This window comes from Phyllobates terribilis, unplaced genomic scaffold, assembly GCF_046119375.1.
Source record: "Phyllobates terribilis strain yellow unplaced genomic scaffold, ASM4611937v1 Scaffold_2__4_contigs__length_985480577, whole genome shotgun sequence".
Lineage (NCBI taxonomy): Eukaryota > Metazoa > Chordata > Amphibia > Anura > Dendrobatidae > Phyllobates > Phyllobates terribilis.
The window spans coordinates 970,812,279-970,837,247 of NW_027362762.1; the positions used below are offsets into that span (position 1 = coordinate 970,812,279).

Consider the following 24,969-nt stretch of genomic DNA (forward strand, 5'->3'; position numbering starts at 1 on the left):
TCTTGTATATAGGGGGCAGTATTATAGTAGTTATATTCTTGTACATAGGAGCAGTATTATAGTAGTTATATTCTTGTACATAGGGGCAGTATTATAGTAGTTATATTCTTGTACATAGGAGCAGTATTATAGTAGTTATATTCTTGTACATAGGGGCAGTATTATAGTAGTTATATTCTTGTACATAGGGGCAGTATTATAGTAGTTATATTCTTGTACATAGGGGCAGTATTATAGTAGTTATATTCTTGTACATAGGAGCAGTATTATAGTAGTTATATTCTTGTACATAGGAGCAGTATTATAGTAGTTATATTGTTGTACATAGAGGCAGTATTATAGCAGTTATATTCCTGTACATAGGGGGCAGTATTATAGTAGTTATATTCTTGAACATAGGGGGCAGTATTATAGTAGTTATATTCTTGTACATAGGGGGCAGTATTATAGTAGTTATATTCTTGTATATAGGAGCAGTATTATAGTAGTTATAATCTTGCACATAGTGAGCAGTATTATAGTAGTTATATTTTTGTATATAGGGGCAGTATTATAGTAGTTATATTCTTGTATATAGGGGGCAGTATTATAGTAGTTATATTCTTGTACATAGGAGCAGTATTATAGTAGTTATATTCTTGTACATAGGGGCTGTATTATAGTAGTTATATTCTTGTATATAGGAGCAGTATTATAGTAGTTATATTCTTGTACATAGGGGCAGTATTATAGTAGTTATAATCTTGCACATAGTGAGCAGTATTATAGTAGTTATATTCTTGTACATAGGGGCAGTATTATAGTAGTTATATTCTTGTATATAGGGGCAGTATTATAGTAGTTATATTCTTGTATATAGGGGGCAGTATTATAGTAGTTATATTCTTGTACATAGGAGCAGTATTATAGTAGTTATATTCTTGTACATAGGGGCAGTATTATAGTAGTTATATTGTTGTACATAGGAGCAGTATTTTAGTAGTTATATTCTTGTACATAGGGGGCAGTATTATAGTAGTTATATTCTTGTACATAGGGGCAGTATTATAGTAGTTATATTGTTGTACATAGGAGCAGTATTTTAGTAGTTATATTCTTGTACATAGGGGGCAGTATTATAGTAGTTATATTCTTGTACATAGGGGCAGTATTATAGTAGTTATATTCTTGTACATAGGAGCAGTATTATAGAAGTTATATTCTTGTACATAGGGGCAGTATTATAGTAGTTATATTCCTGTACATAGGGGGCAGTATTATAGTAGTTATATTCTACATAGGAGCAGTATTATAGTAGTTTTATTCTTGTACATAGGAGCAGTATTATAGTAGTTTTATTCTTGTACATAGGAGCAGTATTATAGTAGTTATATTCTTGTACATAGGGGGCAGTATTATAGTAGTTATATTCTTGCACATATGGGGCAGTATTATAGTAGTTATATTCTTGTACATAGGGGCAGTATTATAGTAGTTATATTCTTGTACATAGGGGCAGTATTATAGTAGCTATATTCTTGTACATAGGGACAGTATTATAGTAGTTGTATTCTTGCACATAGGGGCAGTATTATAGTAGTTATATTCTTGCACATAGGAGCAGTATTATAGTAGTTATATTATTGTATATAAGGGCAGTATTATAATAGTTATATTCTTGTACATAGGGGGCAGTATTATAGTAGTTATATTCTTGTACATAGGGAGTAGTATTTTAGTAGTTATATTATTGTACATAAGGGCAGTATTATAATAGTTATATTCTTGTACATTGGAGCAGTATTATAGTAGTTATATTCTTGTACATAGGGGGCAGTATTATAGTAGTTATATTCTTGTACATAGGAGCAGTATTATAGTAGTTATATTCTTGTACATAGGAGCAGTATTATAGTAGTTATATTCTTGTACATAGGAGCAGTATTATAGTAGTTATATTCTTGTACATAGGAGCAGTATTATAGTAGTTATATTCTTGTACATAGGAGCAGTATTATAGTAGTTATATTCTTGTACATAGGGGGCAGTATTATAGTAGTTATATTCTTGTACATAGGGGGCAGTATTATAGTAGTTATATTCTTGTACATAGGAGCAGTATTATAGTAGTTATATTATTGTACATAGGGGCAGTATTATAATAGTTATATTCTTGAACATAGGGAGCAGTATTATAGTAGTTATATTCTTGAACAAAGGGAGCAGTATTACAGTAGTTATATTCTTGAACAAAGGGAGCAGTATTATAGTAGTTATATTCTTGTACATAGGGGGCAGTATTATAGTAGTTATATTCTTGTACATAGGGGCATTATTATAGTAGTTCTATTCTTGTACATAGGAGCAGTATTATAGTAGTTATATTATTGTACATAGGGGGCAGTATTATAGTAGTTATATTCTTGTACATAGGGAGCAGTATTACAGCAGTTATATTCCTGTACATAGGGGTAGTATTATAGTAGTTATATTCTTGTATATAGGGGCAGTATTATAGTAGCTATATTCTTGTGCATAGGAGCAGTATTATAGCAGTTATATTCTTGTACATAGGAGCAGTATTATAGCAGTTATATTCTTGTACATAGGAGCAGTATTATAGCAGTTATATTCTTGTACATAGGAGCAGTATTATAGCAGTTATATTCTTGTACATAGGAGCAGTATTATAGCAGTTATATTCTTGTACATAGGAGCAGTATTATAGCAGTTATATTCTTGTACACAGGAGCAGTATTATAGCAGTTATATTCTTGTACACAGGAGCAGTATTATAGTAGTTATATTCTTGTACATAGGGGACAGTATTATAGTAGTTATATTCTTGTACATAGGAGCAGTATTATAGTAGTTATATTCTTGTACATAGGAGCAGTATTATAGTAGTTATATTCTTGTACATAGGAGCAGTATTATAGTAGTTATATTCTTGTATATAGGGAGCAGTATTATAGTAGTTATATTCTTGTACATGTGGGGCAGTATTATAGTAGTTATATTCTTGTACATAGGGGCAGTATTATAGTAGTTATATTCTTGTACATAGGGGGCAGTATTATAGTAGTTATATTCTTGTATATAGGGAGCAGTATTATAGTAGTTATATTCTTGTACATGTGGGGCAGTATTATAGTAGTTATATTCTTGTACATAGGGGCAGTATTATAGTAGTTATATTCTTGTACATAGGGGCAGTATTATAGTAGTTATATTCTTGTACATAGGGGCAGTATTATAGTAGTTATATTCTTGTACATAGGGGCAGTATTATAGTAGTTATATTCTTGTACATAGGAGCAGTATTATAGTAGTTATATTCTTGTACATAGGGGGCAGTATTATAGTAGTTATATTCTTGTACATAGGGGCAGTATTATAGTAGTTATATTCTTGTACATAGGGGGCAGTATTATAGTAGTTATATTCTTGTACATAGGAGCAGTATTATAGTAGTTATATTCTTGTACATAGGGGGCAGCATTATAGTAGTTATATTCTTGTACATAGGGGCAGTATTATAGTAGTTATATTCTTGTATATAGGGGCAGTATTATAGTAGTTATATTCTTGTATATAGGGGGCAGTATTATAGTAGTTATATTCTTGTATATAGGGGGCAGTATTATAGTAGTTATATTCTTGTACATAGGAGCAGTATTATAGTAGTTATATTCTTGTACATAGGGGCAGTATTATAGTAGTTATATTCTTGTACATAGGAGCAGTATTATAGTAGTTATATTCTTGTACATAGGGGCAGTATTATAGTAGTTATATTCTTGTACATAGGGGCAGTATTATAGTAGTTATATTCTTGTACATAGGGGCAGTATTATAGTAGTTATATTCTTGTACATAGGGGCAGTATTATAGTAGTTATATTGTTGTACATAGAGGCAGTATTATAGCAGTTATATTCCTGTACATAGGGGGCAGTATTATAGTAGTTATATTCTTGAACATAGGGGGCAGTATTATAGTAGTTATATTCTTGTACATAGGGGGCAGTATTATAGTAGTTATATTCTTGTATATAGGAGCAGTATTATAGTAGTTATAATCTTGCACATAGTGAGCAGTATTATAGTAGTTATATTTTTGTATATAGGGGCAGTATTATAGTAGTTATATTCTTGTATATAGGGGGCAGTATTATAGTAGTTATATTCTTGTACATAGGAGCAGTATTATAGTAGTTATATTCTTGTACATAGGGGCAGTATTATAGTAGTTATATTCTTGTATATAGGAGCAGTATTATAGTAGTTATATTCTTGTACATAGGGGCAGTATTATAGTAGTTATAATCTTGCACATAGTGAGCAGTATTATAGTAGTTATATTCTTGTACATAGGGGCAGTATTATAGTAGTTATATTCTTGTATATAGGGGCAGTATTATAGTAGTTATATTCTTGTATATAGGGGGCAGTATTATAGTAGTTATATTCTTGTACATAGGAGCAGTATTATAGTAGTTATATTCTTGTACATAGGGGCAGTATTATAGTAGTTATATTCTTGTACATAGGAGCAGTATTATAGAAGTTATATTCTTGTACATAGGGGCAGTATTATAGTAGTTATATTCCTGTACATAGGGGGCAGTATTATAGTAGTTATATTCTACATAGGAGCAGTATTATAGTAGTTTTATTCTTGTACATAGGAGCAGTATTATAGTAGTTTTATTCTTGTACATAGGAGCAGTATTATAGTAGTTATATTCTTGTACATAGGGGGCAGTATTATAGTAGTTATATTCTTGCACATATGGGGCAGTATTATAGTAGTTATATTCTTGTACATAGGGGCAGTATTATAGTAGTTATATTCTTGTACATAGGGGCAGTATTATAGTAGCTATATTCTTGTACATAGGGACAGTATTATAGTAGTTGTATTCTTGCACATAGGGGCAGTATTATAGTAGTTATTATTGTACATAAGGGCAGTATTATAATAGTTATATTCTTGTACATAGGGGGCAGTATTATAGTAGTTATATTCTTGTACATAGGGAGTAGTATTTTAGTAGTTATATTATTGTACATAAGGGCAGTATTATAATAGTTATATTCTTGTACATTGGAGCAGTATTATAGTAGTTATATTCTTGTACATAGGGGGCAGTATTATAGTAGTTATATTCTTGTACATAGGAGCAGTATTATAGTAGTTATATTCTTGTACATAGGAGCAGTATTATAGTAGTTATATTCTTGTACATAGGAGCAGTATTATAGTAGTTATATTCTTGTACATAGGAGCAGTATTATAGTAGTTATATTCTTGTACATAGGAGCAGTATTATAGTAGTTATATTCTTGTACATAGGAGCAGTATTATAGTAGTTATATTCTTGTACATAGGAGCAGTATTATAGTAGTTATATTCTTGTACATAGGGGGCAGTATTATAGTAGTTATATTCTTGTACATAGGGGGCAGTATTATAGTAGTTATATTCTTGTACATAGGAGCAGTATTATAGTAGTTATATTATTGTACATAAGGGCAGTATTATAATAGTTATATTCTTGAACATAGGGAGCAGTATTATAGTAGTTATATTCTTGAACAAAGGGAGCAGTATTACAGTAGTTATATTCTTGAACAAAGGGAGCAGTATTATAGTAGTTATATTCTTGTACATAGGGGGCAGTATTATAGTAGTTATATTCTTGTACATAGGGGCATTATTATAGTAGTTCTATTCTTGTACATAGGAGCAGTATTATAGTAGTTATATTATTGTACATAGGGGGCAGTATTATAGTAGTTATATTCTTGTACATAGGGAGCAGTATTACAGCAGTTATATTCCTGTACATAGGGGTAGTATTATAGTAGTTATATTCTTGTATATAGGGGCAGTATTATAGTAGCTATATTCTTGTGCATAGGAGCAGTATTATAGCAGTTATATTCTTGTACATAGGAGCAGTATTATAGCAGTTATATTCTTGTACATAGGAGCAGTATTATAGCAGTTATATTCTTGTACATAGGAGCAGTATTATAGCAGTTATATTCTTGTACATAGGAGCAGTATTATAGCAGTTATATTCTTGTACATAGGAGCAGTATTATAGCAGTTATATTCTTGTACACAGGAGCAGTATTATAGCAGTTATATTCTTGTACACAGGAGCAGTATTATAGTAGTTATATTCTTGTACATAGGGGACAGTATTATAGTAGTTATATTCTTGTACATAGGAGCAGTATTATAGTAGTTATATTCTTGTACATAGGAGCAGTATTATAGTAGTTATATTCTTGTACATAGGAGCAGTATTATAGTAGTTATATTCTTGTACATAGGGGGCAGTATTATAGTAGTTATATTCTTGTACATAGGGGGCAGTATTATAGTAGTTATATTCTTGTACATAGGGGGCAGTATTATAGTAGTTATATTCTTGTACATAGGGGGCAGTATTATAGTAGTTATATTCTTGTACATAGGGGGCAGTATTATAGTAGTTATATTCTTGTACATAGGAGCAGTATTATAGTAGTTATATTATTGTACATAAGGGCAGTATTATAATAGTTATATTCTTGAACATAGGGAGCAGTATTATAGTAGTTATATTCTTGTACATAGGGGGCAGTATTATAGTAGTTCTATTCTTGTACATAGGAGCAGTATTATAGTAGTTATATTCTTGTACATAGGGGGCAGTATTATAGTAGTTATATTCTTGTACATAGGGAGCAGTATTACAGCAGTTATATTCCTGTACATAGGGGTAGTATTATAGTAGTTATATTCTTGTACATAGGGGCAGTATTATAGTAGTTATATTCTTGTGCATAGGAGCAGTATTATAGCAGTTATATTCTTGTACATAGGAGCATTATTATAGCAGTTATATTCTTGTACATAGGAGCAGTATTATAGCAGTTATATTCTTGTACACAGGAGCAGTATTATAGTAGTTATATTCTTGTACATAGGGGACAGTATTATAGTAGTTATATTCTTGTACATAGGAGCAGTATTATAGTAGTTATATTCTTGTACATAGGAACAGTATTATAGCAGTTATATTCTTGTACATAGGGGGCAGTATTATAGTAGGTATATTCTTCTACATAGGGGGCAGTATTATAGTAGTTATATTCTTGAACATAGGGGGCAGTATTATAGTAGTTATATTCTTGTACATAGGAGCAGTATTATAGTAGTTATATTCTTGTACATAGGGAGCAGTATTATAGTAGTTATATTCTTTTACATAGGGGGCAGTATTATAGATGTTTTATTCTTGTACATAGGGGGCAGTATTATAGTAGTTATATTCTTGTACATAGGGGGCAGTATTATAGTAGTTATATTCTTGTACATAGGTTGCAGTATTATAGTAGTTATATTCTTGTACATAGGTTGCAGTATTATAGTAGTTATATTCCTGTACATAGGGATCAGTATTATAGTAGTTATATTCTTGTACATAGGGAGCAGTATTATAGTAGTTATATTCTTGTACATAGGGATCAGTATTATAGTAGTTATATTCTTGTACATAGGGGCAGTATTATAGTAGTTATATTCTTGTATATAGAGGGCAGTATTATAGTAGTTATATTCTTGTACATAGGGGCAGTATTATAGTAGTTATATTCTTGTACATAGGAGCAGTATTATAGTAGTTATATTCTTGTACATAGGGGCAGTATTATAGTAGTTATATTCTTGTACATAGGAGCAGTATGATAGTAGTTATATTCTTGTACATAGGGGCAGTATTATAGTAGTTATATTCTTGGACATAGGAGGCAGTATTATAGTAGTTATATTCTTGTATATAGGGGCAGTATTATAGTAGTTATATTCTTGTACATAGAGGGCAGTATTATAGTAGTTATATTCCTGTACATAGGGGCAGTATTATAGTAGTTATATTCTTGTACATAGAGGGCAGTATTATAGTATTTATATTCCTGTACATAGGGATCAGTATTATAGTAGTTATATTCTTGTACATAGGGGGCAGTATTATAGTAGTTATATTCTTGTACATAGGAGCAGTATTATAGTAGTTATATTCTTGTACATAGTGGACAGTATTATAGTAGTTATATTCTTGTACATAGGAGCAGTATTATAGTAGTTATACTCTTGTACATAGGAGCAGTATTATAGTAGTTATATTCTTGTACATAGGAGCAGTATTATAGTAGTTATATTCTTGTACATAGGAGCAGTATTATAGTAGTTTTATTCTTGTACATAGGGGCAGTATTATAGTAGTTATATTCCTGTACATAGGGGCAGTATTATAGAAGTTATAGTCTTGTACATAGGAGCAGTATTATAGCAGTTATATTCCTGTACATAGGGGGCAGTATTATAGTAGTTATATTCTTGTACATAGGGATCAGTATTATAGTAGTTATATTCTTGTACATAGGAGCAGTATGATAGTAGTTATATTCTTGTACATAGGGGCAGTATTATAGTAGTTATATTCTTGTACATAGGAGGCAGTATTATAGTAGTTATATTCTTGTACATAGGGGCAGTATTATAGTAGTTATATTCTTTTACATAGGAGCAGTATTATAGTAGTTATATTCTTATACATAGGGGGCAGCATTATAGTAGTTATATTCTTTTACATAGGGTGCAGTATTATAGTAGTTATATTCTTGCACATTGGTGCAGTATTATGGTTCTTGGGGTGGGGGGTCTGTGGTTGGCTATTAGGTGAGAGTAGGGCCCTTATAGAGGGGTGTCTGGGGTTTGGCAGCTGTGTTGGTGGGAGTCCTCGGAGTCATGTGACATGGAGCCGAGACCCCTTTTCCACTATAAAGCCCTGCAGTAATAAAGCATTTGCGCCTTTTCTTTCTTCTAGTGCAGAATATAATATCGGGGAGGTAATACACGGACACTTCGCGCAGACACTACGCCTCCCATCATTACTGTACAAATATGAAGGCGTATACATGATCAGAGCGGTCAGGCACAGTGTGAACAGCGCCTGCAGGTGCACAATGAGCTGTCACCGTCACCCTCCTGCCAGTGAATGGCTGAGTGACCGCCGCTGACAGAGGAGCGGAACGTTCCAGCCCCGCGGTGCGGCTGAGCGCCATCTTCCCTCGGGGGCCCTGGACAGCTGCCAGCTTTGCCTTTCACCATCTCGTGGCGCTTCACTACGTGGCACAAGGCTCTTATTCACACTGCACAGTCCTCAGTCCTTCACAGAGGAGGATTTGTTACTATGTAGCGGGATCGGCTGCTCACACCAGCATGAATCCTTCCCTGTCCCGGCAGTTTGTTACAATGTATCAGCGCATCATCTTGTAGACACAACAGACGAGGAGAGAAACAATGCGGCTCCGCAGGGCGCGTCCTGAGCAGCAGAGGCTGAAGGAAGGGAGGACGTGACACATCCGACAGCCTCCACTGACCCCTCAGCCTCAGCATCCCGGCTGGGCCTCAAGTGTCCGAACCACGGCCTCCGTCCCGACCGCTGCCCCGGCCTCCGTCCCGACCGCTCCCCCGGCCTCCGTCCAGACCGCTCCCCCGGCCTCCGTCCAGACCGCTCCCCCGGCCTCCGTCCAGACCGCTGCCCCGGCCTCCGTCCAGACCGCTGCCCCGGCCTCCGTCCAGACCGCTGCCCCGGCCTCCGTCCAGACCGCTGCCCCGGCCTCCGTCCAGACCGCTGCCCCGGCCTCCGTCCAGACCGCTGCCCCGGCCTCCGTCCAGACCGCTCCCCTGGCCTCCGTCCAGACCGCTCCCCCGGCCTCCGTCCAGACCGCTCCCCCGGCCTCCGTCCAAACCGCTCCCCCGGCCTCCGTCCAAACCGCTCCCCCGGCCTGCCGCGCCGTCCATCAGATTATCAGATGAGGTAAGGCTATGTGCCCACGATGCAGAAATGAAGCAGAAAATTTCTGCATCATTGTTGCATCTCCCTGGCAGAATAAACGCATGCAGATTGTACATGCGTTTTTCCTGCTGAATACATGCGGATCCACATGCGGATTTGAAGCGTTCTTCACATGCGTTTCTGCATGCAGATTGACAAGCGCTTTCCAGGCGATAGCATCACTTGGAAAGTGCTTGACAACTTGTTCACACTATATAAATTCATGCAACCGGCAACCAGCAACCGGCATATATAGTGTGACCAAGTAATAGTTAAAAAAAAGAATAAGAATGGTAAAAAATAAAGATTATACTCGCCTTCCGATGTCCCCCGGTCTTCTCAGCGATGCGTCCGGTCTTCCCGGTGTCTCGCGGTGGTGTAAAAGGACCTTCCATAAAGTCATTTAGTCATGTGACGGGTCACGCGACCACCGACGTCAGCGGTCGCGTGACCTGTCACATGACTAAATGACATCATGGCAGGTCCTCACACCACCGGGAGCCGCCCAACACACCGGACGCATCGCTGAGGAGACCGGGGGACATCGGAAGGAGAGTATAATCTTTATTTTTTATTTTAAATTCTTTTTTTACAGGTACTATCCGCACATAGAATCGCTTCATATCCGCATGTGCACATGTAGTCATGCAGATATTAAGCGATTCAATGCAAGTCAATGGCGGCGATTACGCAGCGTGTCCACAAAATTTAATAGACATGCTGCGTATTTTTCCGCAATGATAATCTGCAGTGGAAATTTCCTCACCATGTGCACAGCACCTGCGGATTATCATTGGGGACCATGGGGCACGGATTACCAAGAGTTTTTTTTAATGTTTTTGCTGCGGAAATTCCACGGCAAAAACGCTTGAAAAATGCATAGTGGGCACAGAGCCTAAGACCAGAAAATGGGGCCAACACGGGCGAGTGGCAGAGACGTGTGCTGACGTCACCCATCCGCCCAACACACAGGACTCCTCACTCCACAGCCGCAGCGACCACAGCAAGTCAATCTCCAATCACCGGGGTGACGGAGAATACGGGGGAAGGAATGAAACGTAAATGACCCCAGCGCAAGGAAACGTCGCTTCTGGTGCACATACCAGACTAATATGTCCAGGAACTGTCCCGATTCTCATGCCCTGAAATCAGCATTCTGCCAGCACTATAGAGGCAGGGCCTGGCTTCCCATTACTTCCCAGCATGCATTACTACTGCCACTGCTCAATGGCTGACATGAGGACCCCGCCGCCCGCACAGGGACACGAGGGCCCGGCCCCCGCCGCCTGCACAGGGACACGAGGGCCCGGCCCCCGCCGCCCGCACAGGGACACGAGGGCCCGGCCTCCGCCGCCCGCACAGGGACACGAGGGCCCGGCCCCCGCCGCCCGCACAGGGACACGAGGGCCCGGCCCCCGCCGCCCGCACAGGTACACGAGGGCCTGGCCCCCGCCGCCCACACAGGGACACGAGGGCCCGGCCCCAGCACAGGATCCTCGGACAGGTGACAGCGCGGCCCCTGGGATCCTGGGTCAGGTGACGTGGCCCCCCTAGGATCCTCGGACAGGTGACAGCGCGGCCCCTGGGATCCTGGGTCAGGTGACGTGGCCCCCCTAGGATCCTCGGACAGGTGACAGCGCGGCCCCTGGGATCCTGGGTCAGGTGACGTGGCCCCCCTAGGATCCTCGGACAGGTGACAACGTGGTCCCCCGGGATCCTGGGACAGGTGACAGCGCGGCCCCCCGGGATCCTCGGTCAGGTGACAGCGTGGCCCCCCGGGATATTAGGTCAGGTGACAGCGTGGCCCCCCCGGGATCCTCGGACAGGTGACAACGCGGCCCCCCGGGATCCTTGGACAGGTGACAGCGCGGCCCCCCGGGATTTTAGGTCAGGTGACAGCGTGGCCCCCCGGGATCCTCAGACAGGTGACAGAGCAGCCCCCCGGGACCCTCGGACAGGTGACAGCGTGGCCCCCCGGGATCCTCGGACAGGTGACAGGGCGGCCCCCCGGGACCCTCGGACAGGTGACAGCGTGGCCCCCCGGGATCCTCAGACAGGTGACAGCGTGGCCCCCCGGGACCCTCAGACAGGTGGCAGCGCGGCCCCCCGGGACCCTCAGACAGGTGGCAGCGCAGCCCCCCGGGACCCTCTGACAGGTGGCAGCGCGGCCCCCCGGGACCCTCAGACAGGTGACAGCGTGGCCCCCCGGGACCCTCAGACAGGTGGCAGCGCGGCCCCCCGGGACCCTCAGACAGGTGGCAGCGCAGCCCCCCGGGACCCTCAGACAGGTGGCAGCGCGGCCCCCCGGGACCCTCAGACAGGTGGCAGTGCGGCCCCCCCGGGATCCTCAGACAGGTGACAGCGCGGCCCCCCGGGACCCTCAGACAGGTGACAGCACGGCCCCCCGGGACCCTCAGACAGGTGACAGCACGGCCCCCCGGGACCCTCAGACAGGTGACAGCACGGCCCCCCGGGATCTTAGGTCAGGTGACAGCACGGCCCCCCGGGATCTTAGGTCAGGTGACAGCATGGCCCCCCGGGATCCTCAGACAGGTGAGAGAGCGGCCCCCCAGGATCTTAGGTCAGGTGACAGCGTGGCCCCCCGGGATCTTAGGTCAGGTGACAGCGTGGCCCCCCGGGATCCTCAGACAGGTGACAGAGCGGCCCCCCGGGATCTTAGGTCAGGTGACAGCGTGGCCCCCCGGGATCTTAGGTCAGGTGACAGCGTGGCCCCCCGGGATCCTCAGACAGGTGACAGAGCGGCCCCCCGGGACCCTTGGACAGGTGACAGCACGGCCCCCCGGGACCCTCGGACAGGTGACAGGGCGGCCCCCGGGATCCTCAGACAGGTGACAGCGCGGCCCCCCGGGACCCTCAGACAGGTGGCAGCGCGGCCCCCCGGGACCCTCAGACAGGTGGCAGCGCGGCCCCCCGGGACCCTCAGACAGGTGACAGCGCGGCCCCCCGGGACCCTCAGACAGGTGACAGCGCGGCCCCCCGGGACCCTCAGACAGGTGACAGCGCGGCCCCCCGGGACCCTCAGACAGGTGACAGCGCGGCCCCCCGGGACCCTCAGACAGGTGACAGCGCGGCACCCCGGGACCCTCAGACAGGCGACAGCGCGGCCCCGGGGCACAGGAAGCAGGGTCTGGTGACGGGTGTGTTTGCTCCCGGTCAGGTGACAGTGTGGCCCCGGCGCAGTGAGTACAGGTGTGTGTAGCCCCGGCGCCCTGTGCCCCGTCCTCACCTTTGCTCACGGCCAGGACGCCGCCGTCTCCCGGGACTGTTCCCTCCGCCCGTGATCCCCGCACTGACAGCTCACAACGAGCCACAGCCAATCACCAAAGAGAGGGGCGGGGTCAGGACGGACAGTAGCCAGTTACATTGGAGTGGGCGGGGCTATGTAAATATATGACGTCAGTGCACTCAGGTAGTTTCCTGGAGTCCGAGCTGCTGTTATCCGTGACATCATCACTGGAGTTTGTAATATTATATAACACTGACGTGTATACACCTCTATATACTGCACTGTAATGTACCTGTATACACCTCTATATACTGCACTGTAATGTACCTGTATACACCTCTATATACTGCACTGTACTGTACGTGTATACACCTCTATATACCGCACTGTAATGTACGTGTATACACCTCTATATACTAAACTGTAATGTACCTGTATACACCTCTATATACCGCATTGTAATGTACGTGTATACACCTCTATATACCGCACTGTAATGTACGTGTATACACCTCTATATACCGCACTGTAATGTACGTGTATACACCTCTATATACTGCACTGTAATGTACCTGTATACACCTCTATATACCGCACTGTACTGTATGTGTATACACCTCTATATACCGCACTGTAATGTACCTGTATACACCTCTATATACCGCACTGTAATGTACGTGTATACACCTCTATATACCGCACTGTAATGTACGTGTATACACCTCTATATACCGCACTGTAATGTACGTGTATACACCTCTATATACCGCACTGTAATGTACGTGTATACACCTCTATATACCGCACTGTAATGTACGTGTATACACCTCTATATACCGCACTGTAATGTACGTGTATACACCTCTATATACCGCACTGTAATGTACCTGTATACACCTCTATATACCGCACTGTAATGTACCTGTATACACCTCTATATACCGCACTGTACTGTACGTGTATACACCTCTATATACCGCACTGTAATGTACGTGTATACACCTCTATATACCGCACTGTACTGTACGTGTATACACCTCTATATACCGCACTGTAATGTACGTGTATACACCTCTATATACCGCACTGTAATGTACGTGTATACACCTCTATATACCGCACTGTAATGTACCTGTATACACCTCTATATACCGCACTGTAATGTACCTGTATACACCTCTATATACCGCACTGTACTGTACGTGTATACACCTCTATATACCGCACTGTAATGTACGTGTATACACCTCTATATACTGCACTGTAATGTACGTGTATACACCTCTATATACCGCACTGTAATGTACCTGTATACACCTCTATATACTGCACTGTACTGTATGTGTATACACCTCTATATACCGCACTGTAATGTACGTGTATACTCCTCTATATACCGCACTGTACTGTATGTGTATACACCTCTATATACTGCACTGTAATGTACGTGTATACTCCTCTATATACCGCACTGTACTGTATGTGTATACACCTCTATATACCGCACTGTACTGTATGTGTATACACCTCTATATACTGCACTGTAATGTACCTGTATACACCTCTATATACCGCACTGTAATGTACGTGTATACACCTCTATATACCGCACTGTAATGTACCTGTATACACCTCTATATACCGCACTGTACTGTATGTGTATACACCTCTATATACCGCACTGTAATATACCTGTATACACCTCTATATACCGCACTGTAATGTACGTGTATACACCTCTATATACCGCACTGTAATGTACGTGTATACACCTCTATATACTGCACTGTAATGTACCTGTATACACCTCTATATACCGCACTGTAATGTACGTGTATACACCTCTATATACTGCACTGTAATGTACCTGTATACACCTCTATATACTGCACTGTAATGTACCTGTATACACCTCTATATACCGCACTGTAATGTACGTGTATACACCTCTATACACCGCACTGTAATGTACCTGTATACACCTCTATATACCGCACTGTAATGTATGTGTATACACCTCTATATACCGCACTGTAATGTACGTGTATACACCTCTATATACCGCACTGTAATGTATGTGTATACTCCTCTATATACCGCACTGTACGTGTATACTCCTCTATATACCGCACTGTAATGTACCTGTATACACCTCTATATACCGCACTGTAATGTACGTGTATACTCCTCTATATACCGCACTGTACGTGTATACACCTCTATATACTGCACTGTAATGTACCTGTATACACCTCTATATACCGCACTGTAATGTACCTGTATACACCTCTATATACCGCACTGTAATGTACGTGTATACACCGCTATATACCGCACTGTAATGTACCTGTATACACCTCTACATACCGCACTGTAATGTACGTGTATACACCTCTATATACCGCACTGTAATGTACGTGTATACTCCTCTATATACCGCACTGTACCTGTATACACCTCTATATACCGCACTGTAATGTACCTGTATACACCTCTAGATACCGCACTGTAATGTACGTGTATACACCTCTATATACCGCACTGTAATGTACCTGTATACACCTCTATATACCGCACTGTAATGTACCTGTATATACCGCACTGTAATGTATGTGTATACACCTCTATATACCGCACTGTAATGTACCTGTATACACCGCTATATACCGCACTGTAATGTACCTGTATATACCGCACTGTAATGTATGTGTATATACCTCTATATACCGCACTGTAATGTACCTGTATACACCGCTATATGCCGCACTGTACTGTACGTGTATACACCTCTAGATACCGCACTGTAATGTACGTGTATACACCTCTATATACCGCACTGTAATGTACCTGTATACACCTCTAGATACCGCACTGTAATGTACGTGTATACACCTCTATATACTGCACTGTAATGTACATGTATACACCTCTATATACTGCACTGTAATGTACCTGTATACACCTCTATATACTGCACTGTAATGTACATGTATACACCTCTATATACCGCACTGTAATGTACCTGTATACACCTCTAGATACCGCACTGTACTGTACCTGTATACACCTCTATATACCGCACTGTAATGTAAGTGTATATACCGCACTGTAATGTACATGTATACACCTCTATATACCGCACTGTAATGTACCTGTATACACCTCTATATACCGCACTGTAATGTACGTGTATACTCCTCTATATACCGCACTGTAATGTACGTGTATACACCTCTATATACCGCACTGTACTGTATGTGTATACTTCTCTAGATACCGCACTGTAATGTACGTGTATACACCTCTATATACCGCACTGTAATGTACGTGTATACTCCTCTAGATACCGCACTGTAATGTACGTGTATACACCTCTATATACTGCACTGTAATGTACCTGTATCCACCTCTAGATACCGCACTGTAATGTACGTGTATACACCTCTATATACTGCACTGTAATGTACGTGTATACACCTCTATATACTGCACTGTAATGTACGTGTATACACCTCTATATACCGCACTGTAATGTACGTGTATACAGCTCTATATACCGCACTGTAATGTACGTGTATACACCTCTATATACCGCACTGTAATGTACGTGTATACTCCTCTATATACCGCACTGTAATGTACCTGTATACACCTCTATATACCGCACTGTAATGTACGTGTATATACCGCACTGTAATGTACGTGTATACTCCTCTATATACCGCACTGTAATGTACGTGTATACACCTCTATATACCGCACTGTAATGTACGTGTATACTCCTCTATATACCGCACTGTAATGTACCTGTATACACCTCTATATACCGCACTGTAATGTACGTGTATACACCTCTATATGCCGCACTGTAATGTACGTGTATACACCTCTATATACTGCACTGTAATGTACCTGTATACACCTCTATATACCGCACTGTAATGTACCTGTATACACCTCTATATACCGCACTGTAATGTACGTGTATACACCTCTATATACTGCACTATAATGTACATGTATACACCTCTATATACCGCACTGTAATGTACGTGTATACACCTCTATATACCGCACTGTAATGTACGTGTATACACCTCTATATACCGCACTGTAATGTACCTGTATACACCTCTATATACCGCACTGTAATGTACCTGTATACACCTCTATATACCGCACTGTAATGTACCTGTATACACCTCTAAATACCGCACTGTAATGTACGTGTATACACCTCTATATACCGCACTGTAATGTACCTGTATACACCTTTATATACCGCACTGTAATGTACCTGTATACACCTCTAGATACCGCACTGTAATGTACGTGTATACACCTCTATATACCGCACTGTAATGTACCTGTATACAACTCTATATACCGCACTGTAATGTACCTGTATACACCTCTAGATACCGCACTGTAATGTACGTGTATACACCTCTATATACCGCACTGTAATGTACGTGTATACACCTGTATATACCGCACTGTACTGTACGTGTATACACCTCTATATACCGCACTGTAATGTACGTGTATACACCGCTATATACCGCACTGTAATGTACGTGTATACACCTCTATATACCGCACTGTAATGTACATGTATACACCTGTATATACCGCACTGTACTGTACGTGTATACACCTCTATATACCGCACTGTAATGTACGTGTAAACTCCTCTATATACCACACTGTAATGTACCTGTATACACCTCTATATACTGCACTGTAATGTACCTGTATACACCTCTAGATACCGCACTGTAATGTACCTGTATACACCTGTATATACCGCACTGTAATGCACGTGTATACACCTCTATATACCGCACTGTAATGTACGTGTATACACCTCTAGATACCGCACTGTAATGTACCTGTATACACCTCTATATACCGCACTGTAATGTACCTGTATACACCTCTAGATACCGCACTGTAATGTACCTGTATACACCTCTATATACCGCACTGTACTGTATGTGTATACACCTCTATATACCGCACTGTAATGTACGTGTATACACCTCTATATACCGCACTGTACTGTATGTGTATACTCCTCTAGATACCGCACTGTAATGTATGTGTATACACCTCTATATACCGCACTGTACTGTATGTGTATACTCCTCTAGATACCGCACTGTACTGTACCTGTATACACCTCTATATACCGCACTGTAATGTACGTGTATACTCCTCTATATACCACACTGTAATGTACCTGTATACACCTCTATATACTGCACTGTAATGTACCTGTATACACCTCTAGATACCGCACTGTAATGTACCTGTATACACCTCTATATACTGCACTGTAATGTACCTGTATACACCTCTATATACCGCACTGTAATGTACGTGTATACACCTCTATATACCGCACTGTAATGTACGTGTATACACCTCTATATACCGCACTGTAATGTACCTGTATACACCTCTATATACCGCACTGTAATGTACGTGTATATACCGCACTGTAATGTACGTGTATACACCTCTATATACCGCACTGTAATGTACGTGTATACTCCTCTATATACCGCACTGTAATGTACGTTTATATACCGCACTGTAATGTACGTGTATACACCTCTATATACCGCACTGTAATGTACGTGTATACTCCTCTATATACCGCACTGTAATGTACGTGTATATACCGCACTGTAATGTACGTGTATACACCTCTATATACCGCACTGTAATGTGCGTGTATACTCCTCTATATACCGCACTGTAATGTACCTGTATACACCTCTATATACCGCACTGTACTGTACGTGTATACACCTCTATATACTGCACTGTAATGTACGTGTATACTCCTCTAGATACCGCACTGTAATGTACGTGTATACACCTCTATATACTGCACTGTAATGTACCTGTATATACACCTCTATATACTGCACTGTACTGTACCTGTATATACACCTCTATATACCGCACTGTAATGTACCTGTATACACCTCTATATACCGCACTGTAATGTACGTGTATACACCGCTATATACCGCACTGTAATGTACCTGTATACACCTCTAGATACCGCACTGTAATGTACGTGTATACACCTCTATATACCGCACTGTAATGTACGTGTATACACCTCTATATACCGCACTGTAATGTACGTGTATACTCCTCTATATACCGCACTGTAATGTACCTGTATACACCTCTATATACCGCACTGTAATGTACGTGTATATACCGCACTGTAATGTACGTGTATACTCCTCTATATACCGCACTGTAATGTACGTGTATACACCTCTATATACCGCACTGTAATGTACATGTGTACTCCTCTATATACCGCACTGTAATGTACCTGTATACACCTCTATATACCGCACTGTAATGTACATGTATACTCCTCTATATACCGCACTGTAATGTACCTGTATACACCTCTATATACCGCACTGTAATGTACCTGTATACACCTCTATATACTGCACTGTAATGTACGTCTATACACCTCTCTATACTGCACTGTAATGTACGTGTATACACCTCTATATACCGCACTGTAATGTATGTGTATTCACCTCTATATACCGCACTGTAATGTACGTGTATACACCTCTATATACTGCACTGAAGTGTACGTGTATACACCTCTATATACCGCACTGTAATGTACGTGTATACACCTCTATATACCGCACTGTAATGTACGTGTATACTCCTCTATATACCGCACTGTAATGTACCTGTATACACCTCTATATACCGCACTGTAATGTACGTGTATATACCGCACTGTAATGTATGTGTATACTCCTCTATATACCGCACTGTAATGTACCTGTACACACCACTAGATACCGCACTGTAATGTACGTGTATACACCTCTATATACCGCACTGTAATATACGTGTATACACCTCTATATACCGCACTGTAATGTACGTGTATACACCTCTATATACTGCACTGTAATGTACGTGTATACACCTCTATATACCGCACTGTAATGTACGTGTATACACCTCTATATACCGCACTGTAATGTACGTGTATACACCTCTATATACTGCACTGTAATGTACCTGTATACACCTCTAGATACCGCACTGTAATGTACGTGTATACACCTCTATATACCGCACTGTAATGTACGTGTATACTCCTCTATATACCGCACTGTAATGTACGTGTATACACCTCTATATACCGCACTGTAATGTACGTGTATACACCTCTATATACCGCACTGTAATGTACGTGTATACACCTCTAGATACCGCACTGTAATGTACCTGTATACACCTCTATATACCGCACTGTAATGTACCTGTATACACCTCTAGATACCGCACTGTAATGTACCTGTATACACCTCTATATACCGCACTGTACTGTATGTGTATACACCTCTATATACCGCACTGTAATGTACGTGTATACACCTCTATATACCGCACTGTACTGTATGTGTATACTCCTCTAGATACCGCACTGTAATGTATGTGTATACACCTCTATATACCGCACTGTACTGTATGTGTATACTCCTCTAGATACCGCACTGTACTGTACCTGTATACACCTCTATATACCGCACTGTAATGTACGTGTATACTCCTCTATATACCACACTGTAATGTACCTGTATACACCTGTATATACTGCACTGTAATGTACCTGTATACACCTCTATATACTGCACTGTAATGTACCTGTATACACCTCTATATACCGCACTGTAATGTACGTGTATACACCTCTATATACCGCACTGTAATGTACGTGTATACACCTCTATATACCGCACTGTAATGTACGTGTATACACCTCTATATACCGCACTGTAATGTACCTGTATACACCTCTATATACCGCACTGTAATGTACGTGTATATACCGCACTGTAATGTACGTGTATACACCTCTATATACCGCTCTGTAATGTACGTGTATACTCCTCTATATACCGCACTGTAATGTACGTGTATATACCGCACTGTAATGTACGTGTATACACCTCTATATACCGCACTGTAATGTACGTGTATACTCCTCTATATACCGCACTGTAATGTACGTGTATATACCGCACTGTAATGTACGTGTATACACCTCTATATACCGCACTGTAATGTGCGTGTATACTCCTCTATATACCGCACTGTAATGTACGTGTATACACCTCTATATACTGCACTGTAATGTACGTGTATACTCCTCTAGATACCGCACTGTAATGTACGTGTATACACCTCTATATACTGCCCTGTAATGTACCTGTATATACACCTCTATATACTGCACTGTACTGTACCTGTATATACACCTCTATATACCGCACTGTAATGTACCTGTATACACCTCTATATACCGCACTGTAATGTACGTGTATACACCGCTATATACCGCACTGTAATGTACCTGTATACACCTCTAGATACCGCACTGTAATGTACGTGTATACACCTCTATATACCGCACTGTAATGTACGTGTATACACCTCTATATACCGCACTGTAATGTACGTGTATACTCCTCTATATACCGCACTGTAATGTACCTGTATACACCTCTATATACCGCACTGTAATGTACGTGTATATACCGCACTGTAATGTACGTGTATACTCCTCTATATACCGCACTGTAATGTACGTGTATACACCTCTATATACCGCACTGTAATGTACATGTGTACTCCTCTATATACCGCACTGTAATGTACCTGTATACACCTCTATATACCGCACTGTAATGTACATGTATACTCCTCTATATACCGCACTGTAATGTACCTGTATACACCTCTATATACCGCACTGTAATGTACCTGTATACACCTCTATATACTGCACTGTAATGTACGTCTATACACCTCTCTATACTGCACTGTAATGTACGTGTATACACCTCTATATACCGCACTGTAATGTATGTGTATTCACCTCTATATACCGCACTGTAATGTACGTGTATACACCTCTATATACTGCACTGAAGTGTACGTGTATACACCTCTATATACCGCACTGTAATGTACGTGTATACACCTCTATATACCGCACTGTAATGTACGTGTATACTCCTCTATATACCGCACTGTAATGTACCTGTATACACCTCTATATACCGCACTGTAATGTACGTGTATATACCGCACTGTAATGTATGTGTATACTCCTCTATATACCGCACTGTAATGTACCTGTACACACCACTAGATACCGCACTGTAATATACGTGTATACACCTCTATATACCGCACTGTAATGTACGTGTATACACCTCTATATACTGCACTGTAATGTACGTGTATACACCTCTATATACCGCACTGTAATGTACCTGTATACACCTCTATATACCGCACTGTAATGTACCTGTATACACCTCTATATACCGCACTATAATGTACATGTATACACCTCTATATACCGCACTGTACTGTACCTGTATACACCTCTATATACCGCACTGTAATGTACGTGTATACCCCTCTATATACTGCACTGTAATGTACGTGTATACACCTCTATATACCGCACTGTAATGTACCTGTATACACCTCTATATACCGCACTGTAATGTACCTGTATACACCTCTATATACCGCACTATAATGTACATGTATACACCTCTATATACCGCACTGTAATGTACCTGTATACACCTCTATATACTGCACTGTAATGTACGTGTATACTCCGCTATATACTTCACTGTAATGTGCGTGTATGCACCTCTATATACTGCACTGTAATGTACCTGTATACACCTCTATATACCGCACTGTAATGTACGTGTATACTCCTCTAGATACCGCACTGTAATGTACGTGTATACACATCTATATACCGCACTGTAATGTACGTGTATACACCTCTATATACCGCACTGTAATGTATATGTATACACCTCTATATACTGCACTGTAATGTACGTGTATACACCTCTATATACTGCACTGTAATGTACGATTATACACCTCTATATACCGCACTGTAATGTACCTGTATACACCTCTATATACCGCACTGTAATGTACCTGTATACACCTCTATATACCGCACTGTAATGTACATGTATACTCCTCTATATACCGCACTGTAATGTACCTGTATACACCTCTATATACCGCACTGTAATGTACCTGTATACACCTCTATATACTGCACTGTAATGTACGTCTATACACCTCTCTATACTGCACTGTAATGTACGTGTATACACCTCTATATACCGCACTGTAATGTATGTGTATTCACCTCTATATACCGCACTGTAATGTACGTGTATACTCCTCTATATACCGCACTGTAATGTACCTGTATACACCTCTATATACCGCACTGTAATGTACGTGTATATACCGCACTGTAATGTATGTGTATACTCCTCTATATACCGCACTGTAATGTACCTGTACACACCACTAGATACCGCACTGTAATGTACGTGTATACACCTCTATATACCGCACTGTAATATACGTGTATACACCTCTATATACCGCACTGTAATGTACGTGTATACACCTCTATATACTGCACTGTAATGTACGTGTATACACCTCTATATACCGCACTGTAATGTACGTGTATACACCTCTATATACCGCACTGTAATGTACGTGTATACACCTCTATATACTGCACTGTAATGTACCTGTATACACCTCTAGATACCGCACTGTAATGTACGTGTATACACCTCTATATACCGCACTGTAATGTACGTGTATACTCCTCTATATACCGCACTGTAATGTACGTGTATACACCTCTATATACCGCACTGTAATGTACGTGTATACACCTCTATATACCGCACTGTAATGTACGTGTATACACCTCTAGATACCGCACTGTAATGTACCTGTATACACCTCTATATACCGCACTGTAATGTACCTGTATACACCTCTAGATACCGCACTGTAATGTACCTGTATACACCTCTATATACCGCACTGTACTGTATGTGTATACACCTCTATATACCGCACTGTAATGTACGTGTATACACCTCTATATACCGCACTGTACTGTATGTGTATACTCCTCTAGATACCGCACTGTAATGTATGTGTATACACCTCTATATACCGCACTGTACTGTATGTGTATACTCCTCTAGATACCGCACTGTACTGTACCTGTATACACCTCTATATACCGCACTGTAATGTACGTGTATACTCCTCTATATACCACACTGTAATGTACCTGTATACACCTGTATATACTGCACTGTAATGTACCTGTATACACCTCTAGATACCGCACTGTAATGTACCTGTATACACCTCTATATACTGCACTGTAATGTACCTGTATACACCTCTATATACCGCACTGTAATGTACGTGTATACACCTCTATATACCGCACTGTAATGTACGTGTATACACCTCTATATACCGCACTGTAATGTACCTGTATACACCTCTATATACCGCACTGTAATGTACGTGTATATACCGCACTGTAATGTACGTGTATACACCTCTATATACCGCACTGTAATGTACGTGTATACACCTCTATATACCGCACTGTAATGTATATGTATACACCTCTATATACTGCACTGTAATGTACGTGTATACACCTCTATATACTGCACTATAATGTACATGTATGCACCTCTATATACTGCACTGTAATGTACCTGTATACACCTCTATATACCGCACTATAATGTACATGTATGCACCTCTATATACTGCACTGTAATGTACCTGTATACACCTCTATATACCGCACTGTAATGTACGTGTATACTCCTCTAGATACCGCACTGTAATGTACGTGTATACACATCTATATACCGCACTG

At 41.0% G+C, this 24,969-nt stretch overlaps 1 protein-coding gene across 1 annotated transcript in view; it reads right to left on the reverse strand.

Annotated features, from left to right (window-relative positions):
- NR1I2 (nuclear receptor subfamily 1 group I member 2) overlaps positions 1–13,229 on the reverse strand; it is a 56,404-nt gene extending 43,175 nt beyond the window's left edge. Inside the window, exon 1 of the mRNA XM_073668720.1 lies at positions 13,128–13,229. The gene's annotated coding sequence lies outside the window, so the exon portion shown is untranslated. The remainder of the gene's footprint in view (positions 1–13,127) is intronic.
- Between the last annotated feature and the right edge of the window lie 11,740 nt (positions 13,230–24,969).